The sequence below is a fragment of the Canis aureus genome, chromosome 10 (assembly GCF_053574225.1).
Source record: "Canis aureus isolate CA01 chromosome 10, VMU_Caureus_v.1.0, whole genome shotgun sequence".
NCBI classification, from domain to species: domain Eukaryota; kingdom Metazoa; phylum Chordata; class Mammalia; order Carnivora; family Canidae; genus Canis; species Canis aureus.
The window spans coordinates 65,031,148-65,051,708 of record NC_135620.1 but is presented as its reverse complement, the minus strand read 5'-3'; the positions used below and the strand labels follow the sequence as shown (position 1 = coordinate 65,051,708).

General features: G+C 43.5%; 2 long non-coding RNA genes across 5 annotated transcripts in view; one reads left to right on the top strand and one right to left on the bottom strand.

Moving 5' to 3' along the window:
• The window catches only part of LOC144322607 (uncharacterized), a 202,154-nt gene that overhangs the window by 10,315 nt on the left and 171,278 nt on the right, over nt 1–20,561 (bottom strand). For all 3 annotated transcript variants that reach the window (XR_013388255.1, XR_013388256.1, XR_013388257.1), the window contains 2 exons: nt 2,248–2,480; nt 884–2,102 (listed from right to left, as the gene is read on the bottom strand). This is a non-coding gene — a long non-coding RNA (uncharacterized LOC144322607). The remainder of the gene's footprint in view (nt 1–883; nt 2,103–2,247; nt 2,481–20,561) is intronic.
• LOC144322605 (uncharacterized) lies at nt 3,390–20,299 on the top strand. Of its 2 annotated transcripts, XR_013388253.1 has the most exons (4): nt 3,390–3,865; nt 5,782–5,878; nt 7,944–8,048; nt 18,477–20,299. It is a non-coding gene; the product is annotated as an uncharacterized LOC144322605 (long non-coding RNA). The 2 variants fall into 2 exon arrangements; XR_013388252.1 differs by lacking the exon at nt 7,944–8,048 and having other exon boundaries at nt 3,391–3,865.

The following is a 20,561-nucleotide window of genomic DNA, read 5'->3' as shown; positions in this document are numbered from 1 at the left end:
ACCACTCGAGCTTCAGGCCTGCCATGACCGACTTACGGAGCAAGGTTGAAGTTTCAAGGGCTTGTTTCCTGCTACTCCCCAGCCCTGCAATACTGTCCTCCACCCTAATCCCAACACAAGCAGGATGATCCTGCCACACCGAGGCCTCAGTATTTGGTGCCTGTGCCATTGGGGTTGGGTTACTGGTGAAAACTGCAAGCAGTTCCTGGAAGCTGATGACTGGTACCCCTTTATAAAAGTGGTGTTCATGGGATCCCTGGGTGGCGCAGCAGTTTAGCACCTGCCTTTGGCCCAGGGCGCGATCCTGGAAACCCGGGATCGAGTCCCACGTCGGGCTCCCTGCATGGAGCCTGCTTCTCCCTCCGCCTGTGTCTCTGCCTCTCTCTCTCTCTCTCTCTCTGTGTGTGTGTGTGTGTGTGTGTAACTATCATAAATAAATAAAAACTTAAAAAAAAAAAAAAAGAAGTGGTGTTCAGAAGTAGGCCCACCCTTCTGGCTTGGGGAATGGCAGCACCATTTGATTATCTGAAAATTCTGAGGGCATTTGATTTCTTTGGGGAAAACAAAGCATTACAGAAACCCTGTAATAGCACTGGCTTCATCCATTGCTGGAGCTGGCTAGTAACCGGCCCACAAGAGCAGAATGTGCACCTCCCTTCTTGACTCCATGGCCAATGATCAGTTTGGTGGCTCAAAGACAGCCATGGTTGGAATATTTACACCACAGGTAGTGGCAAATAATCACTGATTTTATCTCATTCCTGTGAAGAACTGCACAAAAGCCACCGACCAGAGCAGAAAATGGACTTCCTGGTATAGATGCAGTGCCAAATTCCAGCACGTGGGAATGGCCTGAAAAGCCACATAGAAAAAACCATCACACCTTTCACAAGCACTCTCTTGATGATCTTGGAACAGACATCACTTTTTTTTTTCCCCTCCAAAACAGGGATTCTCTTCAGAGCACAATAACAAGAAACCTCGATGTGGAATCAGAAGGCATGGGTTTTAGTCCTCAACATTGACTGGATACATGTGCTCCTGGGTTGGTTGGTCTTCTAGCCTCAGTTTCTAGAATTCTGTGATGAGGCTGTCAAACTACTTCCCACCCTGATCATGAGGACTGAACAAAAGAATAGCCATCAGCAATAGAGTTCTGGGCAAACAGTAGACAGTAATATGAGTAACAGTTGATCGAGAAAATGTGGGAACCATCTTGCCAGCCAAATGGAGAGTTCTTCTCTTCCTTCAAGAATTCCATCCCCCTGGGTGACTCTACCATTGCTTCAGTGTTAGGTTGGCACCTCCATCTGTCCGGGCCATTGCAATCTGTGCCCGCTCAGAAGAGCTGCGAGGAGGAAGGTCCTCTTCAGGCCCTCTCTGCTGGGGGTGCTGGGGGTGACTCCCTTGGGAGCTGCCACAGCCAGATGCCAGCAAGCATGATAGCTCTAGAAACATTTCCAGCTGTAACATCTTTGATCATGGGGAATTCTCTAGACTCATGAAGAAACAAATCTTAACTGTGTTATAAGCATGCTTTCTTCCTCTAAGATCTCTGGAGAAAGAATTGTCTATTGCTCGGAGTCTTAAAAAGACAAGTCCTAGCAGAAGGTCTGAGGGCGGGGCTCTGCTTATTGTTGCTGCAGAACAAATCACTCCAACACTTAGTGGCTTAAAATAACCGTGTTAGTATACTCACAGATTTTGTGGGTTGGGGATTTGGAGAAAGGACAGGCTTGACTCTGTTCCCCAATGTCTGAAGACTGAAATGGGAAAATTCAAAGGCTGGGAGTGACTCAGCAGCGAGGAACCGGAATCATCTGGAAGCATCTTCACTCACATGTCTGGCTGTCGGCAAGGACCTCAGCTGGTGTTATCAGCCAGAGAGCCTGCACGTGTCCTGTCCCTGTGGCCTGGGCTTCCCCACAGCATGGTAGCCGCACGTCTCTTCAACGTCGGCTAAGGACTCCAAAAGCAAATGTCCCAGCTCCAAAGACAGAAGCCCATCTCCCTCTCCAGCCCGGACCGTTCATGACCTGGCCTCAGAAGTCACTCAGCCTCGCTTCTGCAGCATTCCGTTCTTTCTGAGCAAGTTCGGTGCCCTGCCCAAGATTCAAGAAGAGGGAAATTAGAGTCTATATCTTGATAGGAAAGTGGTAAGGTTCTAGAAAAGCAAGGGAATGGGAAGTATTACTACTTCCATCCTTAGAAAATACGTCACAGGTATTTCTCACATGGGCCCTTTACCTTCCCATCTGTATAATGTGGAGAGCTACAGATTGTGATGTCTGTCCTTGGCCTTCTCCTCTTCAAGCCCAAGGCTGGGTCAGCTCCATCGTTCCTTCATGATGTCCCCATTAAAATGATTTTGCAAGCAGCTTGGGAGCCAAAGCCATGACTTGTTCATCTGGAATCTCCCATCCACATGCTGCTCCTGGCACAGAGCAGAGCCCAGAAGTGGCTATTGAACTGGGATTATTCTAGAACATAATAATAATTTTAATAAACATTTAATAGGGCTTCTAAGGTGCCAGGTACTGCTTCTAAAAGTGCTAAGTGCTTTAGAGATATTAACTCACTTAATTCTTCAGGGTATTTTTAGGAGGTAGGGACGAGTGTGCAGCCCCCATTTTGCAGACAAGAAAGCTGAGGCACAGGCTTTGCCCACAATCGCTCAGCTAACAAGCAGCAAAGCCAAGATTTGAAATCGACAGCCTGATTCCTAGAGTTTGTACTCTTAAGCACTATGCCACACTGCCTCCCAAGGGGTGGGAAGCCCTTGTCAACCAGACAAGCTGTTAAAGCTTCCATGTCAATCTGCCACCTCCTTGCACATATGCAAGTGCTTGCCCTTTCCAGGTGTCCATGCGATCATCAGGTAATGCAAAGGGACTAGATTTCTACAGACCTTCCAGGCCTGCTACACATGCTGTGTCTCCACAAGTGGATGAAGCCAAAGCCCAACCTTTTATTATACAAGCTTTTATGGTCCTCTAGAAAGAGCTTAATGGGGCCTTTACAAAGGTTATTGAGGACCCAAAGTCCTGGGATAAAAATCTTGTAAGGCAGAATACAGCACTCATTTCAGGGCATTCATCCTAGGAATGTATGCTGAGCACCAACTCCTGCCAGATGCCATGTTAGCCCGCGGATATCACAGGGAATCAAGATACGCAGGCCCTCCCTCAAGCAGCTAATGGTGCTCGGTGGGGGGGGGGGCTAGGGGAGTGACCTGACCAGAACACAGAACCAGGAATTACAAGGGAATAGGGAGATGAGTGTGATGCCGGGGGTGCCATGAGCGAGCATAGCCACGGGATCCGCCTTTGAGAGGAAGATAAAATATTGCATGATTCTCAATTTGTGATCCTGGCCAGCTGAGACTCTTTTTCTGGGACTGCTCAGAGCTCTGCAGGAGAGGCAATCTGCTGAGACACGATGTTCTAGTCCACACTGTCTTTTCTTGACATCAAATGCTTGCCTGACCTACACTCATTGCTCCAGTGGGCTTTTGGAGCTCCTACTAGGCCAGCAAGAGGAATGAGGGCACATGACCACAGGACCCCAGAGTGCCATTTCGACCCCCTTTTAATTTTGATAGCGCAAAAAACCAGCATGACGAGGAAGAGCCTGGCAGACGGATGGCAGCGCGTCTCCACCCAGACAGGCCATTGCCAGATGCCTTTCCACTTAGAAAGGGACTGAAGGAGGAGCAAGGCCTGACAAGGTGGGCCGGCATTAGGGAAGCAACAGGCCAGGAAGAGACTACAAATTGGATCCCTCCGGCCCGGGCTGCCTGCAGCCGGTTCTGACGCCTGAACTGACTGCCCCATCAACAGCCAGCACAGGGGAGAGCTGGTGAAAGGTAAATGCCTTCCATTTGTTCCGCTCAGCAGTGCTATTAGTAGCACACGGAAAGAATTTGGGTGTCAGATTTTTATCCCGAAAGCCTCACTTAGATAGCAGGGTATTTTGCTTACATAGCAATCTGCTTCTGATAGGATTTCCCTCCTGTTTGTTCAAACTCCCCTGCTCCATGCCTCCCGAGAGCAAAGCTTTGATTTCTTTTTTCTTCACCCCTTCTCTCCTCCACCCTTACAAGGATGACCGACCGCGGCCATTTTCTGACTCCTACTGGGTAGAGGCGACTCCTACTAGGTTGAGGCGCCTCCTCCACCCTCGGGATTTCTTGTCAACCCTCCTGAGACCAGGATCATCATCATCTCCCCTCACGAGCAAGGCCGTGGGGCTCAGAGAAGCAAAGTCACTGATGCAGGTTCTCACAGGAGGGACCCACCCCACTCCACTGCCCCAACCCCCCCGGAAGTGCTGCACAGACCCTGAGTCACTGGGACCTGGTGGCACCTGAGTGGCTCCAGTTTATCATTCTTACTCACTACGAATGTGTCAGCATAGGCTTGGAGACGTTTTCAAGCAGTTTTGTAGCTTTCATAAAACATGTTGCATTTTCTCTGAGAAGGTGATTTTTCTAAGTTTAACACAGAGTCAGAGTTTTATTGTTATTTAATAAGTAGCAGGGGTTTTTGTTATCCTCTTGTCTTATTCGGTATCACGGAGAACTTGCTACATCTACTTCAAGGGAATAAAATGATACCAGAATAGATTTATGGAAAATGAAAACAGGAACTGGCAAACTCAATGCTATTTCACAATTATTTGCTAAAGGAGTTTGCAACACTTGGATTTAGTTGCTTTTCTCTCTCTTTTTTCTGTGCTGTTTCAAATGAACTAATCTGAATATAAAACATTTTGAACTTGCTGGAATGCCACATGCCTAGCCTGGAGGTGGAGGAGGAGAACCCTCCGAAAAATCCAAATATTGATTTGCATTTCATATAAGACCTGCTCCGCTCCCATTTCCCCTAAATTGGGAAGCTGATTTCTCTGTAACCTCAAATGAGCTTGAGCTGCCTCTTTAGAGAACAGAAAGAACAATATCCCCTTTAAAAAGAAGCTGCTCCCGCTGTGGTGTAGGGGCCACAGATCTGCGTTCTGGTCCAACGACAAAGGCTGGTGAGCCTTTGAAACATCTCTGAACCTCGGCATTGCTGTGTCTGAATCCTCACGCCTTTACCAGAAAGGCTGCAGAGAGGCTGATCTCTCCCATGTAAGTGAGACAAGTTCATGAAAGAGTTTTAAGTTTTGTACAATCTAGTGAATGGAGTGATCCCTGGAGCCATCCCCACAATCATGATCCAGAATATAACTTAATGTACAGGCATAAGCCTAACTGCACCTGCCATGCTTACGTGAAATACTTTCCACAGAGCTACCTCTGATCTGGTTCCGACAAATGTATAATCTATAGTTAAGACTACATGTTTATGAGTGATTCCAGGAGTTTGTGATGATTCAGTCAAGGGCTGGGCTTAAACTGACCTTTGGTACTAAAGGCGGAAAAAAAAAAAAAGACTTGCTTTGTCATTCATTCATTCATTCAACAAACCTTGAGTGCCTTTTACAAGGAAGCTCAAACAGAAGCCTTCTGATAAGGAAGAATTTAAGCCTTTTAGAAGCACAATTTACACAGGCTTTCCATATGTTAAATATTCATTTACCAAAGATGGGTGGGAAATTGCCCTGCAACCTGCTAAGGTCATAGAAAGGTGAGCCACTCACTTTAGAAATCATTTTGACCTTACTTAAAGTAGGTCCCAGAGATTCCCCTCATTCCTTGTGGGACCATCTGATACAGTTTAAAATGGTCAAGCTTATTTTAAATTTGTGCCCTACCTTCATCTAGGACTCATCCCTTTCCAGGTAGATTTTCTCCAGTTTTTTGGAAGCAGGAAGATTGTACAATTAATGGGCCGGGAGTGGAAGGCAGGACCTCAAACGCACACACAGGCTTTTTCTGGTGAGTGTTCCCAGGAGTCTATGTCCCACCTCCTTTGCAATGGCCTGAGATCCCTGGAGAGTCTCACCTGGTCCTTTGGGGCTTGAATCTTCTTAAAAGATTAGTTTCTACCAGCCTGCCACCTTGACTCTTTCCACCACAGCCTGTATAAGCCAGGCCTTTTTAGGGGTATTTGATGGATCTCTGGGGCCACAAGAGGCTTCCTTTCATCACCTGGGCTTCTCCCCTCTCCTCTCTGGTTCCAGAGTGCGGGTGGAGATTCACAGGAGGGACTGCCCGGCAAGCAAGTGCTGAGGTGTCCTGTTCCTTAGACACAGGTTTCCTAAGGTCTGGGGCAGGGGAAGCTCTTCCCTGAAAGGACACTGAGAGCTGGGATAACCAGGACATAAAGAGGGTGCACCATATTCTAAGCTTTAGCAGGAGATGGTGGGGTACAGAAGAAAAAGCACAGACTCTTTGGGGTTGTACTGAGTTGCTTGTACAAGCTTGTCATTTCAGCACAAGCCACTTAGCCTCTGTCCTCTCATCTGCAGGAGGGGCATGACAGTAATAACCCTTAAAGATTTACTAGGAAGACTAAATGAAGAAACTATTGTCTGCAAAGTAACGAGCACTACAACTGTGCAGAATAGCAGGCCTAGAAATCTCAGTTAACACCATGGCCCTAAAGGGGCAGAACATTTTCTCCTTATACCCTTCTAGATTCTTCGGGCTGGTCCAATAATCAAATTGACATAAGACAGATTAACAAGACACAAACAAATTTCATCCATACAAAAGCCCCATAAAGACATGAGACCCCAAAGAGCAACCAAGTAACTGAGGCTTATAGAATATCCTAAGGCAAGAAAGGGGTACTGGGGCTGGAGTCAAAGGGGAGGAAGGCCATTCACAAGAAGGGAGAGATGTTTGGAAAACACAGTCGCCCTGTCATGCAGGTAAATTTCATAGTGAAAGAGGTAATGACTCTCTTCCTGACACACGCTCCCTTTCCAACGTGAATTTAGGCAGTCAATGGGAAGGGAAAGAGCTTTCCCTGAATCTGCTGGGTTTTAATTGCCTTTAGCTCAAATAATATTTATATCAAACATATTTTGGGATAGCAAAATCAGCTCCCTTTTATCCTATTACAGCCTCATAAATACAATTGCAAGGTTGAGGCAGCATGAGCTGCTAGTATCTTCCAAAGCAATGGTGACAATGGGGGATGAGCCCACTGCCCCACAAACGTCCGGCTCTGGCCTTTTCCTGTACCCTCTATTTTTCCCAACCCCAAAGCTTATTCTAGGCACCATCTACGTCCCCCATCAAGAATCACCTCCCTATCTTCATTCCGGCATCCCTACCAAGTCCATGTTCAAAGGTTATAGGACAAGGTCCTCCACTGCTGTCCTCAATGAGTCATCCTCATTTCTCCCTGTGGGTGCCCGAGCCCGGGCCCATGTTGTCTCCCTGCTGTGCTACAATACTGCCCCTTCTCTGGCCTCCCTGCATCTGATCCTTCTCGCTCCCGCATCCCCCACCTCCACACCCCCCAGACCTGAACAAGCCTCCTATGTGTAACCTCTGGAATGAGGTGCACAAGCTGTGGGTGTTCAAGCCTATCCACTGAATACAGAAAGACAAATGTTGGCACCTTCTGTTCTATCTCATTCGTTTTCATTTCTATTTTTGAGTATTTTCTACTTCAGGCTAACATTTACCGAGCACTCACTCTGCAGAGCCCCATTGTATTTACTCTACACCCTCATCACGGCCGCCCTGGGCCATCGTCATATTTTAGAGACAGGGAAACTGAGGCACAGCTATGCGCAGTAACTCGCCTGTGGTTGTACAGCCAATAAGTGACGGAACTTGTGCTTGTAGAAGTAGTCATATACGATAACACATGTGCCTATTTTATAAATAAATAGAGATGTACAAATAGGGCAGAATGCTTGAAAATTTTTTTTTATTTTTGCTATGGTTGTACAATTTTTAAAGTTTTAGATTAATCTATACTCTTTACCTTGACCTTCCAGTTGTATTGTATCTGGCTACTGCCTACCTGCACTCTTCTTTCTAGGGACTTCCCTCCCAATACAGAAGCACAAGGCTTCCAGTGTCCAGGTGTTCGCGAATGCTCTCATCTCTGACCACAACACCCTTCCCTCGGGACCTATTAGCATAGGTGAGGTTTGAACAGCATGCTTTACTGGGAAACTCAGTATTGTCTAGAAGACACCTTTCAGGTGATCTGACTCTGATTTTATGGGAGCTATTTTACAACTTTTGGAAATTGTAGATGAATGATAGCAATGTGAAATAATTCTTGTTTATAGATATGTAAATCATGTCCTATCCACAGAGGTTCCACTGGCTTTTCTCTTCACTGTGAAAGAAGCTGGTTTTACCTCTATTTGCACATTCATTTTAATATTCCTTACCTAGACATGTACCAGTTTCTTTGGATTCTCCCAATTTGAACACCTGCCTGGTTCTCTCACTGATTAATGAGTGAAATGAAATTTTGAGCACATGTCTATTTTTTACCTGTATGGGCATCACGATACTATCCTTGTTTAAATGATCATTAGCAAAAGTGAGTTTTGACCCAGAGCCCATGCTCTTTGGTCTCATCCTGTTCATACAACCAAATGTCACTTAATATCTACCTAATACCAGGCCCTGTGTTGGGAGCTAGGGATCAGCATTAAGTGAAGTATGGTTCCTACCACCTAGTGACTCCAGGTCAGAGTAATGGGAGAGGAAAAACAAACCCAGAAACTGTGGTATCAAAGTGAGGAGTCCCTACCCTCAGTTGGGAATATGGAGAAATTTTCCTGAGAATTCAGGTAATAATTAATATGATAAGATAATCCCATTACAACATATACTAAAATTCTACCCAAAAAGCACTGGATTAAATAAAATTTTATGGTGACTCTTACTTAAATGAAGTGAGTAAACCTTGGCCACATTTGGTTTCTCATGAGATACGTTAGCAATGATATTTGGCCTACACTGCATTTTATTTTTTTTATTTTTTTTTATTTTTTTTTAATTTTTATTTATTTATGATAGTCACACACACACACAGAGAGAGAGAGAGAGGCAGAGACACAGGCAGAGGGAGAAGCAGGCTTCATGCACCGGGAGCCCGACATGGGATTCGATCCCGGGTCTCCAGGATCGCGCCCTGGGCCAAAGGCAGGCGCCAACTGCTGCGCCACCCAGGGATCCCCTACACTGCATTTTAAATAATAATGTACTGCTTTTGAAAGAATATAGTTCAATATTTCCAAATCCCATGTATAGAACTAATTGGAGTTATTCAAACAATAATAATCAAACAGCCCCATCTCCATGAAAAGAAAAGCACAAAGCTACACAACAATGGGACATATAGCTTTCTTGACACCAGGCCAAAAGAATGCAAGCATGTGTGGATTTGAAATTAGAACTAAGACATATATATATCCAGCTGCGCTTTGGGTTGCTTATCTGCATACAAACTCATCTCTCCACCAAGTCAACTAATTTTATTCATCATCTTCATTCCAAGTGCCATACCCAATCACTTATTTGTTCATTCATCCATCGTCCATTAATCCATGATTCATCCTAAAATCTGAATGCTGTTTGGGTCTACAGAAGCTTGAGGGGGTAGATGATGAAAAAAACCTCAGTTCTTGTCTTCAAAAGACTCATAGTCTTATGAACAGGGATGGAGGCAGGGCCCACATATAAATACCCATAATGCTAAGTAATTGTGTTATCATATAGATTATATTTAGAGGGACATGAGAGTATACGGGACAGTGATAACTTTGGTATGGGCAAGCAGAAAAATGTCTACCACAGGACAGACACAAGGCAAGGCTGGACCAGATACATCTGACATGTAAACTTATTCCCACTTTCAGGAGCATGTGCATCAAGAACATGTTAAAGTTTAATTTTCAGGGGCTCCTGGGTGGCTCAATCAATTGAACAGCTGCCTTTGGATCAGGTAGTGATCCTGGGGTCCTGGGATCGAGCCCTGCATTGTCTCTCTGCTGAGCGAGGGGTCTACTTCCATTCCCCCCCCCCCACTAGTGCTTTCTCTCTCTCTCTCAAATAAATAAATAAAATATATTTAAAAAGTACAATTTTCAAAAAGCTAAAACATGACTTTCCTGCAAATATAAAAGATTTTCTTTTTTTCCTTTTCTTTCTCTCTTCCTTTCTTTTTTCTTTCCCTTTTTCTTTTTGTTGAGTAGAGATGCAAAAATTTCTGACTATGATTATATTGAGCTTGTGTGATTTATGCTACAATGACCTCAATGGGATTCATTTCAATGGCAGTGAGTTTACCTGGTTTGGGGTTTTTCCATGTCAATTGTAGCAGCAGTGGTGGGACCAAAAGAATGAGTTGATTTGCCAAATCATACTCCCCCTCCCCAGAGCTTTGAGAAGGTTCAACCAGCACAGAATAAGAAAGAGCCTGGTGTTTTTAAAAAAACAAAGAGAAGTTTGTTATGATAGACAAGTAGTTTAGGGCATGGGAACGATGGGGCAAAGTAGTATGAAGAAGTTGTGGGTTGTGTTCGGAAGCATGCAGATTCTGAATCCTGGGCCTGAATGAAAGGCAAGGGATCAAGAGTGAGACATGGTCTATCATTCACATTAGCAGGACTGCTCCGAAAGATTGGAGTCAGGACACTCAACAAGGGCATGGGGATTATTCTCAGCTAGATTATGAGGGCTTAGGTATTTTGGAGAAATATTGAAGGAGGAGAACTCATAGAGTCAATAACAATTCACTTGAGAAAAGATGAGAATCTCTCAGTTTCTAAATCTGAGTGTCTGAGAGGAAGGTGGTGCCATATTTTTTTCAAAAAATAAAAGCAAGTTTAGGAAAATGGGTTAAAGATGAAATTTGTGGTCCCAGATATAGTAAGCACTGGTAAGGTACTGAGAAATCCCAGGAAACTACAGAGACTCAGAAGGCCCATGAGTCTTTGTTGTCCATGATGGGCTTGTCTTGGAATAACATGTGCTCTCGAAAGTATTTATAGAAGAAACACAATCCAAGGCTCATGTCACAATCCTGGCAGAATGTGAAGCCTCCACTGTCCTTTTGGTCAAGTTTTTATGAGGATTCGAGTACCTGCCCTGTGTCAGGCATGGGCTGGGATGCAGAGGCTACTCATTCTCTCTGTCCTGTGAGAGTTCATAGTATCTGAGAAATGAGTAATAGCAGATAACAGTGAGAGGCAGGGAGGGGACTAGAGCGCCACAAAGAGAAGCCCACCCTTCTCCTGGCCATAGGCATCCACTCTCCAGGGGCACAAGGTCAGATGGCCACAGGGTTTATGTGCTGCCTTCCTCTGATATGAGAAGTCACTCACAGGAGGAAGGGGAGAAAGTAACTAAAAATAAAGTGGTTTCTGATTTGAGTACATTGCGACATTCTTTGGGTCATTTTAAGGAACAAGTCCCTGTATTCTTGCAGGAAGAACTTGGAAATCAGCAGCCATAGATGATTTGAGTTACAAAATGCTTAAGGCCTGAACTGGGCTTCTAGAAATCCTTCAGACATTGCTCCTCCCTAAAGGGGAGAGAAAACTTAATTTCCCTTCTCTCTTCTCTTTCTCCTGCCATCTCCCTCCCTCTTCTCTCTCATCACCCCTGCACCCTACCTCTCTCCCTCCCTTCCACCCAACCCATACCTCTTTCTTTCTGGAACACAGGTGTTAGGAAATAAACTGATTTGATCCCTTTACTCCTGAGAGCATAATATCACCAAAAGTTCAGGTTCAGGTACAAGGTCTCAAGCCTTTTAAAAGCTGCATATCTTTTCCAGAAGTCCTTATTGGAGGGAGGTGAGGCTTTCCAATTATCCTTCTCAATCTCCCAAAGACTACCTTGTCTGTGAAGCCTCCCAATTAGACATGGTCCTCCATCCTTGAAGCTCACCTAGCACTTGACCTGCATCTCTCTCTCTTTTCTGTTTCTTATAACAACCTACACAGACAGTGAGTTTCACCATGGCAGCTCTAATACCTAGCACAGTTCCAGAAACACAGCAACTGCTCCATAGTCTTTGATGGATGAGGGAATTTATCATTGACTCCTCAGCACTTGTCACACTGCTGACCACCTAGTAGGCTCCCAATGGCTCCCAAATGAAATCATCAACATGAACTCAGCTTGTCTAACAGGTATTAGGTATTCAATGACTGCTTACTGTATGGTTTCCTTTTCTTCCCCACTCCACCTCCAACCTGAGCCTAGTCTCGCATTTTGTTCCCACTTAGTCCTGGCCATGGATTGAAAACCATTATTTTAATGAGAAACTCTCTGTACTTTGCAACTTTCATATAAACCTAAAATTATTCCACAATATGAATTAATTTTAAAATTAAATTTGTTCTTCCTTTGGAAATTTTCTTCCCCCAGCTAATCACCAGAACACTTGGGAAGTTCTTTTTTATAGCTCTTTTCATTGAGAACTCTGCTTTTTATTTAACAATTTACATGTACATGTGAAAAGCCATTTATATAGCATTCATCCTGTGCCAAGAACCATTCTGGCTTCTTAATAAATATAACTCGTTGAATTCTCAGAACAACCCTGTGGTAGTAGTATTCTCTTCTTACAAATGAAAAATGGAAGCATGGAGAGGTTAGGTAAGAGGCATCAGGAGGGACCAGGCAGCATAAAGTATGGTCATCTTAGGATGTTATTCTTTTCCCGGGACTTCTTTCCTCCTGAGCTGAGACATGATCTCAGTCCATTCAGCCTGAATAATGCAGTATAGGAGGTTCCATCATGGGAGATGGGCAAAAGCCATATCACACAGCTCAGAAAGAAAGGGTACCATGTATGCTCTCCCTGCACATTTCGTGGAAGCAAGAATGATCTCTCTTTCCATCAGTCTGCACCCAAAGCCAACTTCATGTCCATTCTCAGCTGCTGAGTTGAGGCCAAAGACTAGCCCAGCTGACAGTCAAGTCACTGCTTTATTCTTTTTGGGATGAGCATGAGCCCAATGCATCTTCACACTACATATATTGTGTTTTGTGTTTTTCTAATCCATTCCCAAATGTTTTAACTATTCCCTTTATGCTGACCACTGTCCCCAGTTTCTGCCTGCAGACTCCTCTTCGGAGATCTGGCCCTGTGTGCTCCTGCCTTACTGTGCAGCTGAGACTGCCATCCCTTGGGTCACCCAAGCTGCCTTTGTGGCCTTATCTTCCACTTCCTGTGCTGACCCACTCTCCTACTACATCCTCCCACCAACAAGGTTCAGATTCTTCTAACTCTTTTCGGTCCACAGCCTGGTTCTTTCTTTCCCTCTTCCTGAAAAAAAAAAAAAAAAAAAAAACAAAAAAACAAAAAAACCCTGGTTTATCCTAATCCCTGTCCATCTGGTAGATTCCTATCTATATTTTATAACTCATCCCAAATATCTCCCCCTCTTAGAAACTTCCCTTGACATTACTAGATTGCAGAGAAATTACTTCTGGGGCCACACACTGACCATCAAGGCCATGAATACCCCATGCCACAGGCCTCCAAGTCTGGCCTAACATGAATCTACACAACTTTCCTCAGGATTTTTTTTTTTAATTAACAAACACAAATTGAACTGCACAGATCTTAAGTGTATAATTAGAGGAGTCTTAATAAATACAGACACTCACAGAATAAACACATCAATTAAGAATTAGAACATTACCAGCAGCCTGGAATATTCCCTCATGTTTACCAGTCAATCTACATCTCTAGGCCCCATAGATAACCATCATCCCATATCTTTTACCAAAGATTCAACTTATGACCTTCAATCTCATATCAATAGAATCTGACAGTATCTCTTTTTGTCCAGCTTCTTTCACTCAATGTGTTTTTAAGATTAATCCTTGCTGTTTCATACATCAGTAGCTTATTTTTTTTATTACTGAGTACTATTACATTGTATGAAGATACCATAGTTTGTCCATTCCCCTGCTGATGGACATTTGAGTTGTGTCCAGTTCTGTGCCACCGTGAATAAAGCCATCGAAAACATTTATTTTCAAGTCTTTTTGTGAACATATATTTTTACTTTTCTTAGATAAATAGCCTTTAAAAGTGTCTGATCTTGCTACTACCAACTTATCAAACTCATTTTCCATCTCAAATATTTTCAACGTGTTTCCTTGGCTTAAAGACCCAGTCCAAGATTTTAAGGACCACTCCCATAATAAATCTATGAAAGAGCCATAATTAACCCCAAAACTCAGAGGAGCCAAGGGGCTTGCCCAAGGTGTTGCCCAAGGAACAACACAGAACTGGAAGATAGTTTCCAAACACAAGGCCCCACCTCATTGCTTTTTGAGAATAATGCCCCCAACAGTATGTGTATTTGGTATGCTCCCAAACACACATACCATCCCCCCCCTTGCTTAAAGCTCCCTCAAATCAGCCCCCTTTTCCTCCAGCCAGTGTTTTAGGGCCTTCAAAAGTCAAGAATCCATAAAGGGCTGGTACCTCCAGTATCCATTTTTCAAATTGATTCCCTAGCTACCCCTGGCAAATGAATATCAACCAGCCAACTACGGATATTCCAAGATTTCTGATAACCCTGTTATGGAGGAGACAGTATAGATCACTGAGCCATCAAAATATAATTCATCTAGTGCCAAATTCAACTGAATGAAAACCTTTGAGTGTTTATTTTATACCAGATTCAGGGGACACAGAGATGACTAAGGGCCAGTGTTGAGTTTCAGGGAACTCACAGCCTAATGAGGGCAGATAGATTATTAAATATTGCAGGCACCTGGCTGGTTCGGTGGTTGAACATCTGCCTTTGACTCAGGCCATGATCCTGGGGTCCTGGGATCGAGTCTTGCATCAGGCTCCCCACAGGGATCCTGCTTTTCCCTCTGCCTATGTCTCTGCCTCCTTCTCTGTGTCTCTCATAAATAAATAAATAAAATCTTAAAAAAAAAGAATATTAAATACTGCAAACAACAGAGGTCTTAGCTTCAGTTGTAAATGGTGGGGGAAGACTTCCTTTCTGGAGAAGCTGTGACTGGAAGTTTTCTTAGAGGTAATGGCACTTGTGATAATCCTTGTAAATTGATTTGTTAGATTTCTACACTTGGAATACTGTCAGCCAAGTCCCAGTGCTGGAAGGGCACATAAGATAATGAGGGCAGTGACCAGGACAATGTGGCTGGGGTTCCCACTCATGGAAATGGTTTAAACACAGGGTAGTGAGATTGGCTGGCTGGGACCCCAGTGCCATTCTCCATAGGTTTTGACTTCCTCTGATGGGAATCAGAAAGCAGGTGCATGTTTAGGAAGATGCTGGAAAGCTGAGGAGATGGACTATGGAGGAAGAAGAGAAGAACAGCAAGGAGCCCAAAAGTGGCATTGGACAAAAGACAGAGGCCTTGAAGGAGAGCAAGGACAGTTGATGGGAAAGGAACAAAAGTAAGAAACTCAGAAGAGAAGTGAGGTCTTCAAGGACAAACTAGCAGAGCAGAAGAAAGACGCCCTAACGGCCAGACCTTGTAGACGGCAGCCCCAAGGACAGAAGAGGGCATCATGGAAAGTGGTGGCATGGGACAAGCTTGAGATGAGCAGTGATGGAGATGGGGCGAGGCCCTGCTTCGGGGAACGGGGCCCCAAAGCAAGTGAGCCTGACAAGGTCAGACATTGTTTGTTCTTCTATTAGTTTGGGTTTGGTTTGGTTTTTTAGGTTTGGGTTGGGCAAATGCTGCTGTAGACTCCTGGGAGCAAAAAATACAGGGAATGGTTCTCAAGAATTAACAAAGCACTGAACAGAAATTAAAGTTGAGAGGACTTGCTCCTCTCTTCTTCAGACACCCTTAACTATGAGACCTTGAGGAATTCACTTCCCACCTAGCCTGTCATCCTCAGCTTCCTTCACTGCCATAGTTCACACCTTAACCATCCTTGCAGGCATGTTATGAAGATCAAAGAATAATGCAAATAAACAAAGTTCCAGAAAGCATCAAGTGCCATTCTAATAAAGCTAGTCTTGCTGACATCATTACTGCGGCTACTGAATGCTGCCAGTCAGGAAGGGAGACTTAATGATGGGACCAGCCCCGTACGCCAGCACCTAGAGAAGGTAAAACAATCACTGGCAAGCTCTCCTTTGGCCCAAGAAAATTTAAATGTTTAGTGTCTGTTGACTCGAAAGCATGACACATTTTATAGTATGTTTCTAAGTAGCAATTTTCCATGAAAAAGAACAATGTCCCCTGGCTTGAGGGTTTTTAGCAAGACTTGCTTATTTTTCCTCCTCAAAGAACTTCTAAAGATTTCTGGAAATACCAAATCACCCTTGAATCCTTTAATTTCCTACCAATTACCCACAAAAGGACTTCTGACTAATGTAATAGAGTCTAACATTCTGAAGGACACCAGGCATCCATTCGGACAAACTGTAGGACCTAGACATAGCAGGGAAGGTGAAGCAAGAGGGGATTCACAGGCTCCCCATCTTGCCCTCATATAGGGACTCCTACCTAAGGAGACATTCTGATGGAAAGGGGATTTTCTACAAAAGGGGCAAATTCTCATGGACAAAGAAGACCATACTCTGCTAGGGGTGGAAAGTTCTGGCTTTGTCTGTCACACACACCTGTCGAGCACATACACTACCCACCATCAGCAAACCTCTGAGAAGACGCTGTGGTCCATTCACATGGGAACTAAACAAGGTTCCTACATTCTAGGAATTTTCCGTTTCTCGGGTCATTGCAAAGCAAGCTGCTGACCATTTATCTCTCTTCGAAAGAGCTTTAGCTGCGCTGCCTGTTCAATTTCATTTTCAATCAACAAAAGTGTGATTTCATTACTTCAATGTCGATGCAATAAGGTCAGTCTGCCACTTTGTGCCAGACACATTTTCCTAGGCCCAGGGTTAGGTTGCCTCTGCCTCATGCTGCTTACAACCCAGGGTATTAAACTGATTGGGGTCAGAGCAAGATGTGATCATTAAGAATCCTTTCTATTTGCAAAGGTCACACTTCTTGAATGCCGCAATCTAATGTTTGTTTGTTTGTTTGTTTGTTTGTTTGTTTTGGAAACTCATGGTTAGTATTCTGACAACCCAGAATGAAATGAAGAATTGTGAAAGAGTCAGGTTCACTTGGCCTGGGTAGACAGAGAAGCTGGACATTTAGAACTCCCCAAATCTGCATAGAAGCCAGGATGCTCTATCTGTTGAGCTGCCTATAGTGGTCAGAATAAACTAAACCCATTAGAAATCTAACTGTCCTTAGCCAGCTCAGCAAAGGCTTCAGGCTGCAACATAGGGGAAGGCAGGGCTAAGAATAATACTATGATTTAAAAAAAAAAAAAAAAAGGTAGAGAGAGAGGAGGAAACAAAACACTCTGAGGATTGGGCAAAGTCTTGCAAACCAATGTGAAGGATACACAGGGGAATCCTTCTCAAGGTTGAATTGGTGACTAGACCAATTTACCCTCCCTTAAAAACACTGGCATTGATTAGCGAGTGTGACTTTATGGGCTATTTGCAGCTTTAGTTTTCATTCCAAGAAACTGGCAGCGTCTCTCACCACTGATCTCCCCAAATTGATGGATGGTAGCAATTATATAGAGTTATTTATGTAATGTGTTGTAATAGCAGCGCAAGTTGGCTGTCACTTTGACCCAGACACCCCCTTGCCCAATTATAAGAAACCCCATCACAGAGCTGCCTTCAACCAGGGGCTAGGGAAAGAAAAAACAAAACAAAACAAAACTCTTCACCCCACCTCTTAAGGAAATAGGAACTTTGAAGGCCTTAAGAGAAAACCATGCCTCTTTGGTAGAAATACTTAATAGTATTGCTCAATATTAACTTGTCTTTATGATTTATCAGTCCATCCCAGCACTTATTCTTGCCTGTTCTGGTAACAAAGATTATTAATTTAAAGATTAAATTCTATTTTTTCACTAAGGAGATGCTTAATGACTCTGCATTAAACACAAAGCATTGGTCTTGTCTCTAGGGGAATACAAAGGTGAGCCACGGCTCCTGTGCTCAGGAAGCAAGGTGACTGGCAGCTTTACGATGAGAACAGAGATAATAACCATCATAACCACATCTCATTTATTGAGCACCTGCTGTGTACTTTGACACACAGTCCCTTACAACTCTTCTCTCCTGCCCTCTGGCCTTTAGCCATTGACTTTTCTACTTTTCCATTACCATGGGGTATGGTCCTGACTCAAGGTCTTGCACTGTTACCTCTACCTGGACTCTTCTTTGCCCAAATGTCCATGTCTCATTCCCTTACCTCATTCAGGTTTCTGCTCAAATATCCCTGTATCTGGCAGGCATGTCCCAACCACTCCAGGTAGACCAGCAGCACCCTTACCCTACCTCACCCCATTTGTTTGTCTTCAGAACATTTGTTACTCCTGACAAATTATATAGTCATTTGAAATTGCCTGGGAATCAGACAGTTACAACAGCTGTACAGTATCATGATGTACTAAAAACCAAGAGTGAATTTTAAAATATGTGAATTATGTCCCAATATAGCTGTTATATAAACTAATAGAATGAAAATAATTTATTGTCTCTTTTTCCCCCTCTAGGAGGCAAGCTGGACTTAGTTCCCTTTTCGGGCATATCCTTGGGGCCTAGAGAAGCATAGAGCATGGAGAAGCAATTCAATAAATATTTGCTGAATGAAGAATGAGGTTCCTTGCATGAGAAGGAAACTTAAAAACTAAAAAAGCATTGATCAGCCATAGGATATTGGTGTTATTTCTGTTGGTGATAATCAGTTTCTCCTAGAAGACAAATAGAATAACCCCTGGCACAATTTGCTTGTCAAAGAATTCACTGCAATCTTTTTCTTTTCTTCTTGTTCTTTTTTTTTTTTTTTTTTTTTTTTTTTAGTCAACTCCAATGTCATCAAACTGAGAAGTAAGATTAGAATACTTAACAAGTACACCTGGGTGGCTCAGCAGTTGAGCATCTGCCTTTGGTTCAGGGCATGATCCTGGAGTCCTGGGATCGAGTCCCACACTAGGCTCTGCACGGAGCCTGCTTCTCCCTCTGTCTATGCCTCTGCCTCTGCCTCTCTCTCTGTGTTTCTCATGACTAATCCAATAAAATATTAAAAAAAAAAAAAAGAAGAAGAATACTTAACTGATAGACTTCTAGATTCACACACACTGGCTCTGCCAATCACAGTGTATGACCTCAGTGAAATACCTTATTCTTTGAAACCTCAGTTTCCACATCTATGAGATGGAGGATCATAATATCTTATTGAGTTCTTATGAGACAACACAACTGAATGCACATGGAATATTCTAGCAACATCTAAATGTATACTAAAAAATAAAATAAAATAAAAAAATAAATGTATACTAAGCAGCCAAGAAATGGTTCATATCTGCCAAAACACAAGATCTTGAGGATACTCATACTTCGTATACTGGTACAACAAAACAAACAAACAAAATCTGCTTCCCAAGACATGTGAATTTGGGTTTCAAAGCAACAAGAAAATGCCATAACTACCCTTCCACTGGATGTCTAGTTACATCCCCACTTCACTTCCCATCTTCATGAATGCACGCCTTTTTACTTCCACATCGTGGGCATTGCTCAGCACAGCAGAGTAGAGAGAGTGCTGGTTTTCCTTCTTCTCAGACCACCAAGGTTTGAAACTGAGATCTGCCTAGCTGTAACCTTGAGCAAGGAACTTGGATACTATGATCCTCAGCTTCTTTATCCATTCAATAGAAATCACATGCATCTCTCTCTCTCTCTCTCTCTCTCTCTCTTTCCCTCTCTGTCTCTCTTCCTGGATGAGTCAAAGTGGAACATAATAGACAGGCAAACACAGTATACATTCCTAATAATAGAAGTACCTTCTATTCCCTGCCCCACTCACTGGGTGTCACCTTAAGGATTGTTCAGAAATGCTTTTTCTCATTTGTTATTCAATCATCCAATACTGAATGAGTGCTTACCCCTGTGCCAGAGCCTGGGCTTAGAGGAAACATGAGTTTATAAGACAGATGCAGTTTATAGTCTGCAGGTTCCCAGGCAGAAGCAACCTCTACTCTGCCCTAGTGCCACATTCCAAGAGGTCAGTTAGACCTGGGCTCCGTAGGAGCAGAGACCTATAATCCTTCCTCTTCTGTCCTATCATGGCTCTAAAACTGTAGGCATTTGAATTCCTACAGGGAGGAACTTTTGGTCCACTCCTCTTAATCATACAAATGAACAAAGGCAAACTATCTCCCTAGCTTCTGAGAGTTCAGCGTTCTTTAAAACGATGAAATCTGATTCTAGGCCTTAAAGGCTAATGATATAAGAAGCTGGGCTGTAATTAGACAGGACCCCAGTCTTGGGCAGCATTAAAGGAACACCAGACTAAATGTTCATACTTGGAAATAGTATCCACCTATTACTAAGATGATAAAAATAAATAAAAAATAATAATTTTACAAAAACATGGAGGTACCATTTCAGTGAATTTTCTCTGCAAGACTGAGGTTTTCCTTTCAAAAGGGAACTTTTCCCTTATTTTGTGGACTAATCACCTCATTGGAAACAAAGGCATTAATACTCATGGGTAATAAGGTGATTTAAAACTTTGGGTAGAATGCAAGTCAACCTGATTCCTAGACTCTCCCTGTAGAAAGCCCTGTGAAACATTA